Below are 19,175 nucleotides of genomic sequence, written 5' to 3'. Positions count from 1 at the left end.
CGTACTTTTTCAATCAACGAACAGTATTTTTCTTTCACAACAAATTAGTCAACAGTACTTTCAGCCATGGCTCATCAGCTAAGCGAACAGAGCAAAGAGCAGCAGCATGTATTCATTCATCCCTGTTTATTTAGTTCCCAGTAGAAGTACATCAGAAGTAGCACACCACACCACAACACACCAAAGGCTGTGTTTAGTCGTAGGAATTTGGATTTTAGGGCCACTGTAGCACGTTCGTTTTTATTTGGCAAATAGTGTTCAAACATGGACTAATTAGGCTCAAAACGTTCGTCTCGCAATTTCCCACCAAACTGTGCAATTAGTTTTTCTTTTCGTCTACATTTAATGCTCCATGCACGGGCCACAAACATTCGATGTGACAGGTACTGTAGCAACTTTTTAGAAGTTGGGGTGGAACTAAACAAGGACAAACTCAAGCAACCTCACATCAAAATCAGCACAACACAACACAACACACAAGACGACGGGAGAGCAGCCGCCCTCTCGCTCGCCCTAATTTATTTCGATCTCTACTGCTAATATAAGGGCAGCAGGGGTCCATATCTGTATCACACCACACCATTAAAGAAAGCTCACCGTAGCCTCGATGACAAGCCAACGCAAAGAAGCAAGCAAAGCAAACGTAGGGCACTGGATGTCCACCATGCCAATGCTGTCTGTGCAGGCCGCAAAGACACAAGCAGAGGGCCGAGCATGCATCCATCTGACGACAAACCAAATCAACCAAAACCATGGGTAGGTTAGAGAGTTGAAGCAGACAAGCACAGCAGAGAGTAGGCCTCACTGTTTCCTGGCTGTAGGAAAGACACAAGAGACAGAGAGATCCGTTTTACTCGTCCGTTCATTTACACACAAACAGAAAAAACAAAAGGCTGATGGGGATCACACTTCACACACGTACCTCATACGAGCACCGAGCCCTGAGCATTCTCTTCTTGTAATACCGTGGGTGGGTCGGCTGGTAAAGGATGGTGCAGGAACCTGGCCTCCAACCCATCTCACTCCAGCCTGTCCCACCGTTCCTTCTCGCAGTCGCACTCCACCTTCTTGATCCTGTTGTGGGCGCACTCCACCCTCATTCTCTAGTCGTAGGTGTAGTTGACAGCAGGCGCCTGAGGCTCCAGCAGCCCCTGAGCTTTATGGTCTCGAGGTTGGGCGCACCCAACCGTGCATTCCCGCCGCAGATGCTCTAGTGTCTCTGTCGAGGAGATCACCAAGCAGTCGAGCGAGCCAGAGCGCCTGAGTCAAAGCGGTGGAGGCCGCTATGTACTCGGCCTCGCAGCTAGACAGGGCCACCACCTGCTGCTTGACCGACTGCCAGCTAATGAGGCACTTGCCGAGTAGGAAGAGGATCCCGCTCGTGCTCTTGCTGGTGTCGATGTCGCCGGCGTGGTCGCTGTCGCTGTACCCGACGAAGTGTGCCACCCCAGGGCACCTAGGGTAGTAGAGGCCGTGGTCAAGAGTCCTCGCAACGTAGCGGATGATCCTCTTCACAGCCTGCTGGTGCTCCGTCGCCGGTCGCTGCATGAACCGACTAACGTAGCCGACGGAGAATGCCAAGTCCGGCCGTATGTGGGCGAGGTAGCGAAGGCTCCCCACAAGACGCCGATACTGCGTAGCGTCCACCTCCTCCGTCGTGCTGTCGCGGCTCAGCTTCAGCCTCCTCCATCGGAGTGAGAGCTGGGTTGCAGTCGGTGAGCCCAGCTAGCTCAACGACGAGCTTGGCGTAGGCGGTCTGTCGAAGCGTGATCCCAGAGTCATCCTGGTGCACCTCGATTCCTAGGTAAAAGGAGAGAGGCCCCAGGTCACTCATCTGGAAGGTGGCCTTCATCTCTTCCTTGAATGCCGCCACCTCCGCATCCTTGGTGTCGGTGATCACCAAGTCATCGACGTAGACACCCACCAGCAAAGCATTTCCTCCACTACCCCGTCGGTAGATGGCCGCCTCGTGCCGGCTTTGCTCGAAGCCCATCCCCTTTAGCGTGGAATCCAACTTGGCATTCCACGCCCTCGGTGCTTGCCGCAAGCCATAGAGGGCCTTGCGCAGGCGGAGCACCTTGCCCTCCTTGCTGGGGATCGCAAATCCCGGCGGCTGGTGCACGTAGACCTCCTCCTTCAAGTCGCCGTTAAGGAACGCCGACTTGACATCCATGTGATGAACACGCCAGCCCTCCTGGGCAGCTAGCGCGAGGAGTCGCATGGACTCCATCCGTGCCACGGGAGCAAAGGCGTCGTCGAAGTCGGCCCCCTCCTGCTGCACGAAACCTCGTGCCACCAAGCGAGCCTTGTGCTTGACGATGGCGCCAGCTTCATCCCTCTTCAGCTTGTACACCCACTTAAGGGTGATCGTGCGGTGACCACGAGGAAGGTCAACAAGCTCCCAGATGCGGTTCTTCTCAACCGCATCCATCTCCAATTGCATCGCGGCGCACCATGCCGCGTGTCTCTCGGCCTCTACAAACGACCGAGGCTCGCCATCGTCACACGCAAGGTGCAACTGCGCCTCCAGGTCGTAAGGCACCAGTCCCGGCACCGGCTGATCACCGAGAAGGTTCTCCATCGTACGGTACCGCAACGGCTCGCCGTCGTGGTACGCGTCGATGCGCTCCTCGTCGTGAGAGAGCGGAGTAACGAGCTCAACCGGGTTGTGCTCGACACGAGCTGGTGTTGGAGTAGACGTGCCTGGAGAGGTGTCTGCCGGTGCTGGAGTACGTGGCGGTGCCGGCTGTGGTGGAGCCGGCGAAGAACTCATCGCAGCCGAGGTCCTGGCTGGAGAGCGTGGTGCTGTCGGAGTAGCAGGCGTCGGGGTCGGTGGAGGCTCGGGGACTAGGGTAGACGCGCTCGTCGAAGAAGAGCTGCCTACTCCCCTAGCTCCCTCGAAGTGGACGTACTCGACAGTGAAGTCGTCGTACGTCGGAGCCGAGCCATCGTCCACCGCCTTGTCCCACGCCCATCCTCGCCCTTCGTCGAACACAACGTCGCGCGCCGTGCGCACACGCTGTGTCTTCGGGTTAAGGATGCGGTAGGCCTTCGAGCCCTCCGCGTAGCCGATGAACACTCCCGGAGTGCTCCTATCGTCGAGCTTGCTGATGTGGTCAAGCTTCTTGGCCAACGTGAGGCAACCGAAGACCCGCAAGTGGGAGACCGTCGGCTTGCGCCCATGTCAAGCCTCGTACGGCGTCCTGCCGTCGAGCGCCTTTGTAGGCGAGCGGTTGAGGATGTAGATGGTCGACACCACCGCCTCTCCCCAGAAGACAGCCGGCATCCCCCTCTGCTTGAGAAGGGCCCGAGCCATCCCCACAACCGTCTGGTTGCGCCGCTCGACGACGCCGTTCTGCTGTGGGTTGTACGGCGTGGAGTAGTGGCGCTGAATGCCCTCATCAGCGCAGTACGACGCGAATTCAGCAGTCGTGAATTCACCGCCATTGTCGGTGCGCAACACGCGCAGCTTGCGGCCGCACTCCGCCTCCACAGCAGCCTACGAGCGTCTGATGGCGTCCGCAGCCTCTCCCTTGCTGCCGAGGACCATCACCCACATGTAGCGGGAGAGGTCGTCGACGAGCAGCAGGAAGTAGCGTCGTCCTCCCGGTGTGGCCGGTGTCACCGGGCCACACAAGTCCCCGTGCACAAGCTCGAGCCTCTCCTTGGCTCAAAAGCTCGCCCGCTGGGGAAAGGGGAGTCGCCTCTACTTCGTCAACATACAGACGTCGCAGAGCTGCTCCACATGGTCGAGGCACGGCAGGCCTCGCACCATCTCCGTGGCACTGAGCCGCTTCAGGGCCTCGAAGTGAAGGTGCCCGAAGCGCTCGTGCCACTGCCACGCCTCGTCATCCCGACGAGCAGCAAGACAGAGGGGTTGTGCCACCTGCACGTTAAGGACGTAGAGTCGATTTGCGCTTCTGGATACCTTGGCAAGAAGGCGACGACGGCGATCCCAAATCCTCATGACTCCATCCTCAACCACCACACGCGAACCGTTCTCATCCAGCTGTCCCAAGCTGATGATGGAGTTCCTCAACGCGGGGATGTAGTAGACTCCGGTGAGCAGCCTGTGCTCACCAGACACGGCGGTGAAGATGACGGAGCCGACGCCCTTGATCTCCACGCCGGAGGCATCCCCAAACTTGACGGGGCCTCGGACGCTAGAGTCAAGCGGTGAAGAACTCCCGTCGACCAATCATGTGATGGGTGGCGCCAGTGTCGAGGCACCACCCGTCAGTCTTGTCGTTGCCGGAGCCGTCATCGAGGAGGGCATGTGCTTTTGGCTCGTCAAGGTGGAGGAGAGCGGCTGCGACCGGTGCCGCTGGAGGTAGCTCGATGCTTGCATGTGCCATGAACAGAGCCGACTCCTCCTTCGCCTGTGCGACGTGGGCCTGGCCGCGTCGTGGCTGTCGACAGTCCTTGGCCCAATGGCCAAGCTGGTCGCAGCTGCGGCAGGCGTCGTCTCGTGTCGGCTTGTGCTTGCCGGCGGCGCCGCCCTGGGCGCCTCTGCGGGCATCACCCTCGGCACGTCCTCGCGCCGCGGCCTAGGCGTCTCTGCGCGCCTTGCGTGGCTTGCCACGCTTGCGACTGTCAGTCGCGGAAGAAGGCTCCCCTTCTTCCGGTCACCTTGGCAGGCATCCCACTGCTCCCGAGTGAGAATGAGCTTCCCACCAGTGGTGATGGGCCCCAAGAGAGACTGTGGCTCATCGCTGTTGACGACCTTGAGACGACATATCGCCTCCTCGATCGACATCGTGGAGAGATCCATCAGGGACTCGATCGAGCGAGCTATCTGCTTGTACTTCTCGGAGACGCAGCGGAAGAGCTTTTTGACAGCTCTCTCCTCGCCGTAGGTGTCATCGCCGAAATGCACCATCTTCTGCAACAGAGTGTGGAGACGGAGAGCAAAGTCATCAACGTCCTCACCTGGCTTGAAGGCCAGGTTCTCCCACTCCTTGCGAAGTGCCTGCAATGTGGACTTGCGGGCGCGATCGCTGCCGATGCGTGCCACAGTGATGGCGTCCCAAGCCTCCTTGGCAGTCCGCTTGTTGGTAAGCGAGAACTACATCTCGAGCGGGACTGCAGCGATGAGGGCATCCAGCGCCCGTCGATCTAGGTCGTAGTCAACGTCGCCGTACCGGACTGCCTCCCACATGTGCCACCCCTGGAGCTTTACCCTCATCACCGCAGTCCACTCGACGTAGTTGGTCTTAGTGAGGGTAGGCCACCCACCGTCGGGGCCGACGTCCCTGACGACAGCCTGGAGCCCGTGGTAACCACGGTACCGATCCGGGGAGAGAGAGCCATGCTGCCTGTGAAGGCCGCGCTCTCCATCGGCCCGTCCGCCACCGTTGCCGTGCGCGCCTCCTCCAGGAGCGCCGCCGGCGCGTCCGCGCCTGTCTGGGCTGCCGCCGCGCTCGTGGGCGTGCGCGGCTGCCCACTGCGCCGCCCGCGCTCGTCCTGCCTCCCTCCCCAGTAGATCGAGGTCCGCATCGGTGCTGTCGTCAGCAGAAACGGAGCTGCTGATGCTGCCGCGCAGGGCCTCGACCTCTGCTGCCGCCGCACGCGCTGCATCCGCCGTCGCCTCTGCTCTGGCTGCTGCCAGCTCCGCCGCTGCCAGCCTCGACGCCCTTGACGCCGCTCGCTCGCGTTCCTCTGCCGCGGCAAGTTCGGCCTCCTGCCGACGCCGCGTGCTCGAGGCGACCGAGCACTGAGACTGCCCTGCGTACATGACGCGCTACCGGCTGCTGCGTGGGGAGAGGGCTGCTTCAGACGAGCTGCGCAGAGGGAGAGGAGTGAGCAGGAGCGGCCGGAGCTACTGCTGCTCTTAGCTAGGGCTGTTGCGAGGCTGGAAAAGAGGATGAGCACGAGATGCTCAGGTTACAGGATAATACGGCTCTGATACCAGTTGTTAGTCGCTGAATTCTTACTCTTGGTAGTAGCAGAATTCTTACTCTCATCGAGAGAGAATGACACTAGGAGTTGGGGCAATTTTCTGGTTTATTTCCAAATGCCATGCCAACCTGAGGGGTTGGGGATACATATTTATAGACTGCTAGCCAGCCAAGTATATGCCAAGATGCTAGTCCTAGATGCTAAGATGTTGTCCTATATGCTGTCCTAGATGCTAGTTCTAGATGCTAGTCCTAGATGCTGTCCTAGATGCTAGTCCAAGATGCTAGTGTCTTAGATGCTAGTCCTATATGCTGTCCTAGATACTGTCCTATATGCTAGTTCTAGATGCTAAGATGTTGTCTTATAGTCAAGGATGCTGTCCTTGATGGACAACAAGACCACCATACTGCTGCAGCCCCACAAAGACCTACACAGTAACTTATCCATCAGTACGTTGACTCCCGTTGCTTGTCACTGCTTTCGGCACCCGAATAATAAAAGGGAAAGATCTCCTTGAGGTCACTACACCACACGATCTCGAGGGTCACAATGTTTTTCAGGCAGCGACCCATAACTGTCCTGGGCAGGGGAAGTATATGTATCAGCCTAGGGCACGAGTCCAAGTGCAAGAACCGCAGATATACAAATGGCAATCTGGAGTACCACCAATTATCAGATAGAACTAAGAAGGATGTTTTGCCCCAGTTCCAAATGAAGCGCACCTTGGGGAGCTGAGAGGCCCAGAATGTACGTAGGTACTAGAATATTTGATCGTTTCCATCAGCCTGCTGTCCACCTTGAGGTACCTGCAGGGGAGCAGGAGGGTGAAGACAGAGTCAAGGTTGGGGAACCGCTCAACTCGGCACCAAAGCAAGGCATTCCATCCTCCCCCTACAGGCCCAGGGATGACCATGGACAAGGCATCGTGCACATGCAGGCTCAAAACTCCATCACATATAAAATCTGGCATAGCAATACTGGTCATGGTTTCTTTGACACCCAGTGGTGATTTGGTCCAGATCTTGGTGTCTTGTATGTTGATGTAGCACTTCAGCCTTCCATCGAAAGGAGCATCATCGCCACAGCCTTCTCTTGCTTGCAGCAGGTGGTACTTGAAGGTTGTGCTTGTATGTTCATGTAACACTGGAATGCTGTTGTAATTTCCTTCATTATGTTTGCTAACAATGCTACCGCCAGCATCAGTGGTACGATGAGTAGGAGAGGAAATCTCGACATGTGTCGTGCAGTTAACAAAATAGGATCTCATGGGTGCAAGCGACAAAAGGAACCTCACATCCCTCACTGAAATATACCATTCAAACTCATAAGGTGCTTTGCCACCAAGCAGCACCGAAAATGATGACGATGGTGAAGTGCTACCCTCCTTGTTATGTTCATCCCCACCAGGTGGAGTGGTCAACCCTAACCGTGTGCTGGTATCAATGTGCAGCTTATTCAAGTATTCTTTCCTTTTGTCTTGTGATGGCCATAGGATTGCACAAAGCTTGTTGCAGCCAAGTAGATAGAGCTCATCAAGCTTCGGAGTCGTCGTTGCACTGAGGTCTAATGTTTGTACTGCTGTGCCCGATATATCCAGGCTGTAGAGATCCTGTAACACTCCTCTCAAGAATAGATTCTTCAGATTGGCACATCCCCTCAAGGATATCTCTTTTAAACCAACAAACCCGTCGTCGATAATGACAGTCACAACGCTGCTAGCAGTAATGTTGTTGTTGATGCTTCCCGCAGGACCAGCAGAAAAGCTCGTCGCTAGGGGACTAATACTGTTTCCTGATAAGTCGAGGAGCTCCATCTTGTCCATCTCCGAGAACAAGTAGCTTCCCAAGCAACTACTGCAGCGGATGGAAGACTTTGTTACACAGAGCTTGTGAATGTTAGGCAGCCGTCCATACAACTGTCCTATGTCCTAATCCTGAGCTCCCATCACATTTAGCTCCCTGAGCTGAGTCATGAAATCCATCATCTGTGCGGACAAGATCCAATCAGAGCATGTGTAGCGCACATCCAATACCCACAGCTTCTGGAAAAAACACCTTTGTCCTTGGATGTCTGCTTCCTTCGATGCTCTCTTATCCGTGGAGATTTTCTTCTTCTCTTCATTAGGGAAACCGGCTGTACTGCTAACTTCTTGGTCTTCACAGTGGTCAAGCCATAGAAACTTAAGGTTGTGGTAGTAGAGGAATGGAGGTGATAAGAAGCTGAAGGCGCAGCGTGAGAGCTTCAACAGTGTAAGATTATTGAAGTCTTGGAGCAACATGTCCGCATTAGGAATGGCACCAACTGGGACCAGCATAAACCCATAAGGTGAAGTCCAGCATGGCATGGTCTTGCCATACCTTACCAGGTGAGAAGGAAAATATTGGTGGTTATAGTTGTAGTAGTCCATGTCCAGTTGTATCTCACGTTGCAAAGCATCAGCAGTTCTCCATGATTCTTCATCATCGTCAGTGTTGACGATGCTGGTGTCTCCAAGAGCTCCCCGCTGCAGCTGCTGCATGATGCCTTCACACATCCAGTAGTTGCAGGCATGGGTGGCCAAATCATAATCCATCTTGAAGTTGTAACCCATGCAGCATAGCTTCAACATGTGCAAGAAGAAACACTCGGCGACCTGTGCAGTATGGATTCTGATGTTGTTTTCTGCAACTTCTGCAGCTTTTCGACGAACAAGGACAGACCAGAGCTCTTGTGGATCTCTCCCCTCAAGGTCAAGGTAGGAGGCCGAGACAAAAATGTCGGTCTTCGTCGTCCCAGCGCTGTTATGCAAGGCACTGCCTACTTTCATCCTAGGGTATAGCTGGAATCTCCCTTGGAATGTCCACAACACCATGTTGTCGAAGTATCCAGATAGAGGGAAGCCAAAGCTGGATAGATCGATCTCCTCGCTGCTTCCGTTGTGGAAAATCACCAGGAACCTGTGGTTCAGCTCCTTTATGCGTCGAAACATTGCCCTGAGAACTTGTGGTATCTCAAGCCGGGAGCCCTGGGCCACACCATGGATATCGTCCTCCTCATCTTGCCAGTCAAACATCTCCATCACCTCAGTGGGAAGCTGCAGGTGCTTTGCAATCTCCCTCTGAAGCACTCTTCTGTTCTCCCACTTTGAGCAATCGATGTGGATGATCTGATCGAAGTGCAATCCGCTAGCTAGGACCTCTGAATCTCTAGTCGCTGGGTGGAGGCGTTCCGCGACGGTTCGGAGGACAGCAGATGCCCCCAACCCGTCCCAGCCGTCAAAATAGATGACATTGTCTCTTCTGCTTGCTCCATTAGCATCTCGCTTGAGCTCATTGAGAATCTGTTGAGCAGCCGCCTCGATCGTGTCAGCCTCGATAACCTGATGAATGCACATGTACATAGACCAATCAATAGAAATAGTCAGAGGAAAGCGGCATCATTAGAATACTTAATGCTAACATGTAAATTGAGAGGCCCCTCTGAATCTAGCTTAAACCTAGAGCCCTATAAGGCAAATTAAATCAAGAGCCCTAGACGGAGGTCATAAAGAAAAGCAAATAAAAATAGAGGTGACACATGCTAAACTGATTTCGTTTTTACCTCAGTACGCATGATGGATTAGATTAACCAGCAGACCCGTCAGGCTACGGATTCCGTTTTGATGATGGAGATCTAGCCCGTCACTATATTATTGTTCTCTCAGCTGGTCTGGTCAAACATACAGGAATTATTTTATAATAACAAACAGAAGCATGAAACTAGGACAATTCTATATTACTGTGTCATATATTTACGAGCATTGTAGATACTAGTAGAAATAAAGACGTTACAGATATGACTAGGCCTACATGCACTTACATCATTTCTGGTAAAAAAATGGGCAAGCTAATTGAAGAATCTAATAAAAAACTGAGGATATTAGATTGAGTTATAAATTTGAAGGAACGGAAAAACAAATAACATAAAGTGGATAGCATATATTTTCATAGATTGATTATAGTTGTAGCATTTTGTAAGGGGTGTTGTGAATAGCTTGCGCAAAGAGATTGAAAGTTTGTGGAGGGATGATGGCATTTTGTTGGCGTTTTTGTCACCAGCAAATGATTACAGGTTTGCAGCGGGCAGATCTAGATGGGAGCATATGGAACACAAAAATTATACTGGTTCAAGCCCTCGAGAAGAGGTAATACCCTACATCTAGTGTTTGTGGTTGTATTGCTTGTGCACCATATGTATATGCATGATTGTCAAGTTACCAATCAGGAGGTCCCTTTCAGCCTGGTACGGTTACAGATACACAGCATACTGATTGGTTTACATATAAGTTTCCTAGTCGGTCAAAACTAATCCCAACAAACTGAGGTATATGCATGTCTATGCCTTTTATTGCATGTTGGTGAAGATACTATTGGTAGATGTCGGACTCCAAATAGTAGGCCCGGCGCATCCTATGTCTAGTAGACTGAGCTCTCCTCCAAGATCATAGGGGTCATGCCACGGTCACATTTAGTCCGAGATGACGATGATAGCTTGAATGTTGATATTGAAATCTAGTGAAGGAATTAAGTGGGAAATGGTGTGGCTAGTTTGCATGTTAAGAGCATGACACGGCATTTAGTGGGGAAGGACATGGATGATTTGCATGTTGAGATTGAAAACTAGTGGTGTTTTATGAGGTACCAGAACTAAAATGATACCCTGCGCATTATAGCAGAACTTTCTTTAGAAATAACGGTTGCATGTATGAGCCGGACATGCATGCTCTTGCGTAACTGAGCACAAGCTAGTGGAAGAGTCCAATAAAAAAACTAATAGAATATTAGATCGAATTGTAAGATGATAGAATGGTGAAAAGTCAGCATCATATGGCTGCTTTATATTTTGATAGATTAAAAAACAGTGATTATACTTGTTGGGAATTATGTGCTCTGCTACCTGCTCATATTATCCCACTATCTTCTGAATTTATTTATTTATTTATTTATATACTATTACCCGAGTGAAGTCTTCATGTCGATTCTTATGAGACGTGCTAGAAAAAAGAGACAAATCCAGATAATTACCCGAAAAATAAATATCATCTGACCATCAATTATATAGACCCAATCATTGACAATAACTACAACTGAATCTATACTTTTCATATTAATATCCCTCTATATTATTAGAAACAACATTAAGCAATTCCTAAATCTGTTTCTAGATTCCACCTATGCCATTCTAATTAAAATATAATCTGAAGTAAGACCCTAAAATTATATCTAGAGTAATATATTCTAAAATGCTTGCCTCTATAAATAAATTAAATATATAAAAAACAACTCAAAACATATGTATTGTGTATTATTAGAAGATCAAACATATATAGATGTATGAGAATAAATATATATTTCTATAGAGTAGCAATCATGCACACTGGAAACATAATTATCCATAAGGGGAAAGTGTTCCCCTATTAATTCACATATTAATGATAATGACAATTCATTTTAAATTATATCAATACTCCATAATAATAAATTTATAAGTTGTTATTTTAATTAAATTTGTACAACTTGACTAAACATTGCAGCATATGATGTTCTTTCATAAAGTTGTTACTTTAAATAAATCTATCAGTTTAACTGTAACAACTCCTTTTTCTTTAAAAAATACTGCAACACGTATAGTTCTTTCATAAAGTAAATCCAACATCTTGAGCATTGTTGTGCAGAATAAAATGACTATTAATGTCACTGTAGTGACTAAGAGTGCAGTCAACCTAAGATCAATACTTTTAATAAAATAGAAAAATGAAGGTTTTGAATAAAAGGTACAATTTATAAGCTCTAGAATTTCAATTTAACATGTGGATCAAAAAATTGCAGCAACTAGTAAGATCAAAATTTGAAAGCCTAAATTTAGATCCACGACACATAAGCTGGAATATTTAAGCTAAAGTTTCAACTAAACAAATTCAAGACACATGGAGGTGTAATGCAAAGGGTAAAACTTTTAGTTCAGATGTGGAAAATTATTTATCATAATCAGATAAAGATTGTAAAGTACGTACATACTGTGTTAGAAAACAAATAAAGAGAGAAACTACACAAGGTAAGTAAGTTTGAGTAGTCATTATAGTACTGATTTTATCCACAAACTTTTAATACTTAATTACCTCAGGACACATGATGGATCTGATTAACCAGCAGCTCGGTCGACTTGTAAGGTTTATGTAGCACTAGCTAGATAAATCTTGTGCAATAATGCTTCAACTGACTGCCTTCATTTCATTTGGAAGCCAATGAAGTGCCATGTGAGAGCGAATAGGTCTCAGGAATTGATTGATAGATTAGCAGCAGTACAGGGTACAATATATAGGCAAGGATCAATAGGGTTTATAGAAACACCCAATCAACGGTGATCCTTGCCTTATCAATGTAATCTATCTATCTTATCCCCTAAGGCAGCCAGCCCAACAGGCTAGGCGCCAGGCCCAAGCAATGTTTTCAAGGCGTTGCCTAATCGTCGCTTAAGCGACGCTTAGGCGTCGGGGCGCTCCAGGCTCGCCTTAGGGGTAAGGCGGCGCCTTGTCGCCTTATGCTCAAGCTGATGCTCCCTCGAAAGCGTGAGGCACTACCAAGGTGAAGAGTGCCTCGAATGTAGCGAAGAATCCTCTTCAAGGCAGCAAGGTGAGGCTCACAAGGATCATGCATGTGGAGGCAGACTTGCTGAACTGCATATGCAATGTCTGAGCGGGTGAACGTCAGGTACTAGAGAGCTCCAGCAAGGCTGCGGAAGTCTGTAGCATCAGACACAGGGGGCCCATCAGCTGCAGCAGCCTTCGGATTGGTGTCAACTGGAGTGGAGCACGGCTTGCACTCTGTCATCCCTGCACGTTCCAGAATGTCCAGCATATACTGTCGCTGTGAGAGGAGGAGGCCATCAGCACTTCGTTGAACCTGCATACCAAGGAAGTGATGCAATGCACCGAGGTCTTTCATGGCGAACTCCTGCTAAAGCGCTGAGATAATCCGCCGAAGAAGACCGGGTGAGGAAGCTGTGAGGACAATGTCATCCACATAGAGCAACAGGTAGGCTGTATTTGATCCACGCTGGTAAATAAAAAGTGATGTGTCTGACTTGGCTTCCACAAACCCAATAGACAGCAGGAATGAGGCCATCCGGCTGTACCATGCGCGAGGAGCCTGCTTCAGGCCGTATAGGGATTTCTTCAGAAGACAGACAAAGTCCGGGTGAGCTGGATCTTCGAACCCGGACGGCTGCTGGCAACACACAATCTCAGACAGATTGCCATGAAGGAAGGCGTTCTTCACATCTAGCTGGTGGATGGGCCAGCTGTGAGAGAGCGCCAAGGAGAGCACCGTGCGGACAGTAGCGGGCTTCACCACAGGACTGAACGTCTCATCGAAGTCAACACCAGGCCGCTGGGTAAAGCCACGAAGAACCCAGCATGCCATGTACCGCTCAAGGGAGCCATCGGACTGAAACTTGTGCTTGAAAATCCACTTGCCAGTGACGACGTTGGCCCGAGGAGGTCGAGGCACGAGGTCCCGAGTGTGATTCTGCAAGAGAGCACTGTGTTCTTCTTCCATAGCCACTCGCCAATTGGGGTCAGTGAGAGCGCTACGAAAGGTCTTTGGCACTGCAGAGAGGGGGGCGGCGTGGTAGGCGGCAGTCATCCGATAGCCGCTCTTCGACCGCGTGTCCATACCGTGCTGGTTCGTCACTGGAGTGACAGCAACGGCGCCCTTGGGTAGCGGGGCGGCCGGTGCAGGAGCATCCGGAGCAGGCGGTGTCGGGGCGGCTGGTACAGGAGTAGCCAGCGGTCGGGGTCGACGCGTGTAGTGGTACGTGAAGGCCCGATCCGATCGGAGAGGTGGGAACCCGGGGGGGGTCCTGCGCCTGCACGCAGGGCAGGCAGGATGTAGAGCGGGGAGGCCTCTCCAGGCGTGCTAGGCAGCGCCGTGGCCGCGCGTGGCGCGGGAGAGGTGGTCCTGGTGGCCGCGCGTGGCGTGGTAGGTGTCCCCGACGCCCGCAGCGCTGGTGGAATGTAGAGCGCGGGCGCCGGTGGATCATCAGCATCATCAGCAGGCAGGGGCGCCCCAGGCACAGTGGCAGTGGGACCGGCAGGGGCGCTGGAGACATCAACGGTGCTGGGTGGTGTTCCTGCAGACAAAAACTTGCGCATTGGTCCAATAGGAGGGAGCACAGGGTCAGTAGTATCGTTATCGAGGAATTGTAGGTCCGCTGGAGCACTAGGACCATGGCGCTCAGCAAAGGGAAAGGCCGTTTCATCGAAGATGACATGCCGGGAGACGATGACTCTATTGGAGGAGAGGTCAAGGCAGCGGTACCCTTTGTGATGAGCGGAATAGCCTAGGAAGACACACAGGACAGACCTAGGAGCGAGTTTGTGGGGTGCAGTAGCCGACATGTTTGGGTAACATTTGGAACCGAAGACTCGTAGATGATCATATGCTAGTGGCTTGCCGAACAAGGCAAGGTGCGGCGTGGAAAACTGTAGAGTCTTGGTAGGCAGGATGTTGAACAGAACAGTGGCTATAGAGAGGGCCTCTACCCAGTAGGACGGAGGCATGGAGGCCTGAAAGAGCAGTGAGCGAACAACATTATTGATGGAGCGAATAATGCGTTCAGCTTTACCGTTTTGAGACGATGTGTAGGGACAGGACATGCGAAGGTGGATGCCCTGAGCGAGGAAAAACTGACGGGAGCTAGAGTTGTCAAACTCTCTCCCGTTGTCGCACTGAACAGCCTTGACCCGGGCGCCAAACTGGGTGGAGGCATGAGCGATGAAGTGAGCAAGCGTGCTGAAAGTGTCAGATTTAAGCCGCAAAGGAAACATCCACAAATAATGAGTGCAATCATCAAGTATGACCAAGTAGTATTTATAACCAGAAATGCTGACAACTGGAGAGGTCCATAAATCACAATGTATAAGATCAAACTTGCTAGACGCACGAGAGGTGGACTCATGAAAGGGCAAACGAACATGACGCCCTAACTGACAAGCATGACATAACTCTGAGCAATCCTGAATATGACAGGAGACACTAGACGCGAGCTTCGACAACGCCTCATGACTGGGGTGGCCAAGACGCTGATGCCACAGCGGGGAGGAAGCCTGGGCGACAAGGGAGTGTGTTGGGGGTAGGCGCAGAGGGTATAGCGGCCCAGAGCTATTGCACCTGACGATCTCAGTCCGAGATGGAAGAACCTTCACTGAACAACCAGCAGGGTCAAACTCAATAGAACAATTATTGTCGGTAGTAAATTGACGAACAGAGATAAGATTCTTAATAATTTGTGGCGACACAAGGACATTATTAAGACGTAAATTACGAGACAACTCTATAGAGCCAGTGGCCGTGACAGGAAGAAGAGAGCCATTACCGACAACAATGGATGAAGGAATAGGGTGCCGCGGGAGAAGAACATGTGAAAGAGAGGATGACTGAGATGTCATATGTGAAGTAGCACCTGAGTCGAAGTACCACTCGTTGGACGTAGGAGGGGTCAGCGACGTTGTGCTGAAGGCGGAGGCGAGCGTCGTTGGGTCCCAAGAGGGGAGGCCGGCCACCGGGTTGTAATACCCGAGGGCGACCCACTGTCCAGTGCCATCAGGAGCAGGGAGGGCAGCAGCCTACTGGTGAGCAGCAAGGGCGTGCTGCTGCTGTTGGGCGAGGAAGGCCTGCTGCTGCGTGTGTTGTTGTGCCTGCTGCTGCGCCTGCAAGTGAGGAGGCACTGGGATGGGTGCCAGCGGTGGACGAGGTCCCCCTGGCCACATCTGAATGGTCCCGGTACAGGGGTTGTAGACGCTGGGCCATGGCCGCCCGCCGCCTAGCTGCTGCTGCATTCCAGCAGGGTGCTGCTGCTGTTGTGCACCACCAGTGGGGCGTGACCCCTGTCCAGGAGGGCCACCGCCGTTGTTGCCTTTGCTGCCACCGGCGCGCTTGCTGCGACGGTTGTTAGGCAGCTTGGAGTTCCCACCAGCGCCCGTGTCAGAGGACGCAGGGGCAGGGCTGGGAGTGGTGGAGGCGGCGAGCGTAGTGGCAGGTGCGTCCTTGCGGGTCTCCATGGTGAGTTCCTCGAGGATGAGGTCGTCACGAGCCTCCAGGAAGGTGGGGAACGGTCGAGCGCAACGAAGGAGCGTCCCAATGTGGCTGAAGCGCTCGTTGAGGCCGCGGATCATGTTGAGGACGAGCGTGCGGTCGGTGACGACCTCGCCAAGGGCCGTGAGATCATCGGCCATCTTTTTCAGCTTGCGCCAGTAGTCGGTGATGGAGAGGTCGCCCTGGACGAAGTTGCGAAACCGCGTCTCGAGGTGGATGGAGCGAGCCTCACGGTTGCCAAGGAACTGCGACTCGACTGCGAGCCAGGCATGCCGAGCGGTGGAGCCCTGGGCGGAGATGATCTCGCCAAGGTCGTCGGTGAGCGTGGCGACGATCCAGGACTTGACGACGCAGTCCATCCGGCCCAATCAGGAGGAATTGGGGCTGGAGGTTCCTCTTGAACGTGATCCTAGAGGGAGAACTTGCCGAGGATGAGAAGAAACTGATCACGCCAGCGGTTGAAGTTACCGGAATCGACGTCGAGGATGGTGGTGACGTGGTTCCGGATGTTGCTGACCGCAACAGCCTGAGCATGGAGCTGCAGAAGGGCAACGGCCTCGTGATGCAGCATGGCAGCCCGAAGATCGGGTGGCGGCGCTGAAGTGCCTGCAGGTGCGGCGCCAGAGGGTTCCGGAGCAACGGCGGCAGCAGCGGCCGCCCGCTCCTTGGCAGCGCGCGCCAGTGCCTCGCTAGCGCGCTGGGCGGCGGCATCGCGATCCTTAGTCGCGGTTGTGGCCTCCTCCTCGGCCTGTAGGGCGCGTGTAGGGCAGCATCACGCGCAGCCTAACGCTCGTGTTCAAAACGCTGAGCAGCGGCGGCAGCCTCGTTGGCCTTGTCCGCGGCGAGGCGTTGGGCGACGGCGTCTGCCTAGATGGTGGCAGAGGAGGCGTCCAGATCGTCCCCAGCCCTGGGGGCTGCTGGAGGGGTGGAGGGCATGGTGGCGCAGCACGGTGGGTACCGGCGCGCGGAGGGGCGCAGCGCGGCGAGGGTCCGGCGCGCGTGGAGTGGGCAGCGGAAGAGGAGACCTAAACCTAGGTGGCTGATACCATGAGAGCGAATAGGTCTCAGGAATTGATTGATAGATTAGCAGCAGTACAGGGTACAATATATAGACAAGGATCAATAGGGTTTATAGAAACACCCAATCAACGGTAATCCTTGCCTTATCAATGTAATCTATCTATCTTATCCCCTAAGGCAGCCAGCCCAACAGGCTAGGCGCCAGGCCCAAGGCCAGCCCATTAGGGCGCCTATTCTAACACCATGATATAGTGACTGCAGATACATGGTTATAGCTGCATGCAGTAGATGAGTTGTTCCGGCCGTACGTTTGGATTATAGGTCGATCTAACCCATCGCTTAGTCTGGTGCCTGGTCTAGATCAAGACACAAACATGGAACTAGTTAAGAACAATTATTCCTGCTAGTACCATCACACTGCATGCATGCATCAAAATTTTGTGCTATCATATCTATTCTGCTAGCTTCAGAAAGATGACGTATACTATTTGCAATTGTAAGGGAGTAGACATTTGACAAACCTCAGTTCAAGCTGAATTATTGGAACTAGCGGCGAGTAGAACTCGAAGAATTGGTCTGAAAGACAGAACCAACGATGGATGGAAGTTTGTGTGCGTGCGTGCGCTGTGTGTGTGTGTGTGTGTGTGTGAGAGAGAGAGAGAGAGAGAGAGAGAGAGAGAGAGAGAGAGAGAGAGAGACAGAGAGACAGATGCGATGCCTGAGGATCCTAATACAAGATGAATGCTTGCAAAGTAAATGGCCGGCTATAGGAAGCATATGGTTACCACAACCACCAGGATTCAGTAAAGTCGACTATGTACTAAAGCACAAGGCTGTCTGGTGTGCAACTGCTAATAAAGTCCGGCGGCACTGACTTTATTTTAGTTTTTGTGGTCCTATAGTTTCTGTCCTTTATTTGGATGACACGTGAACTAAAGCACAAAGTAAATAAAGGCAAAACAAAATGCAACAAAAAAGATGCAACGAAGAACGCAAGGAAGTAAGCATGGTGCACAACTGTTTGGCTTGGTGGATGGCAATGCTAGCTCCTGCGCCATCACAGTTCCTTATTGACAGTGGATTGCTCATTTTTTCTACGGTAATTATTACACAATTTGTTGTGTAAGCAAAGCAAATGATTGCAAAAGTGTAGCCATTTCCAATCCAAACGGAAACAACACGATCGGTTGCACGCGGGGCAGAGTTGCCTCCTTCGTACAGGAACCAACCGTATCGGATACAGAGTTGCATTCTGCTGTGGATTTTGTTTTCTTTTGGGTACTTAACGGATCCTTCCATAGCATGCCGACGAGCTAGAGCGCCGCTGCTAGTTCTTGCTGAGCATGGTGCACTTGCACATGTAGGCCTAGCTGAGTGGGCTGATCTTGTTGCTTCCTTGGGCTGGAATGTGCTGTGTTTTAATTGGGTGGCTTGGGCCAATTTTATTCAATTAAAATCTACTAAATTCTAAGGCCTAGACTAAGGGCTTGTTTTGTTCCAGCACATCACTGATTCACTGGCCACAGCCACAGGTACCGACTTCCTGCTGCAGTGCTGCCCGCCTGCCCCGTCTGCGGCGCCTTTGTCTCGAGTAGTACATCACTGGGCTCTCTGCCCTCTGCTGCGGTGCTCCCGCGACGCTCGAGGAGCTGCGACTATGAAAACGAATCGGATCTTCCCAATTGAAGGCCAACAAGAGAAGCATCAAGATCCATGGAGAATCGAATGACAGAGGGCACAACAGGGGGTCCGAGCAAGGAGCGCGCCACCTGAATCGACAGGGTCCACTAACAATTACCTGTAGAGAGGAGTCGAGGTGCGCCTTGCGGTCCCCGGCGGGCTGGAGCGCGGCGGAGAGGCTCCACAGGCGCGCGAGCTCCTGCTGCAGGTCTGTCAGCCCAGGTGCACCGGCTGCCACTGAGTGAGTTGCTGGAAGCCGTCATCTGCACAAACAAACACATTTAGCCGTTTACGTTTTCATTCTTGTATGACATTGTGGGCCCACAAGCCAGAAACTGTATGGCACTTAAGTGCCCGTGACTCAGTAAGACGCTTATCGATTATCAAATACCAAATAGCACGCCAAGGCAGAGGGGCAACCTCGCCGGCGTCAGGGTTCGCCAGCCGAATCCATTGTCGTGCTCA

General features: G+C 52.2%; 1 protein-coding gene and 2 pseudogenes across 1 annotated transcript in view; all 3 read right to left on the bottom strand.

Annotated features, from left to right (window-relative positions):
* Positions 1 to 19,175, bottom strand: part of LOC136505694 (uncharacterized) — a 181,636-nt gene that overhangs the window by 15,843 nt on the left and 146,618 nt on the right. The gene's annotated exons all lie outside the window — the stretch shown is intronic.
* LOC136505568 (uncharacterized) lies at positions 6,505 to 11,251 on the bottom strand (annotated as a pseudogene).
* On the bottom strand, positions 13,604 to 16,750 carry LOC136505567 (uncharacterized; annotated as a pseudogene).

This window comes from Miscanthus floridulus, chromosome 14 (assembly GCF_019320115.1).
Source record: "Miscanthus floridulus cultivar M001 chromosome 14, ASM1932011v1, whole genome shotgun sequence".
Lineage (NCBI taxonomy): Eukaryota > Viridiplantae > Streptophyta > Magnoliopsida > Poales > Poaceae > Miscanthus > Miscanthus floridulus.
This window is presented reverse-complemented; position numbering and strand designations above follow the sequence as displayed.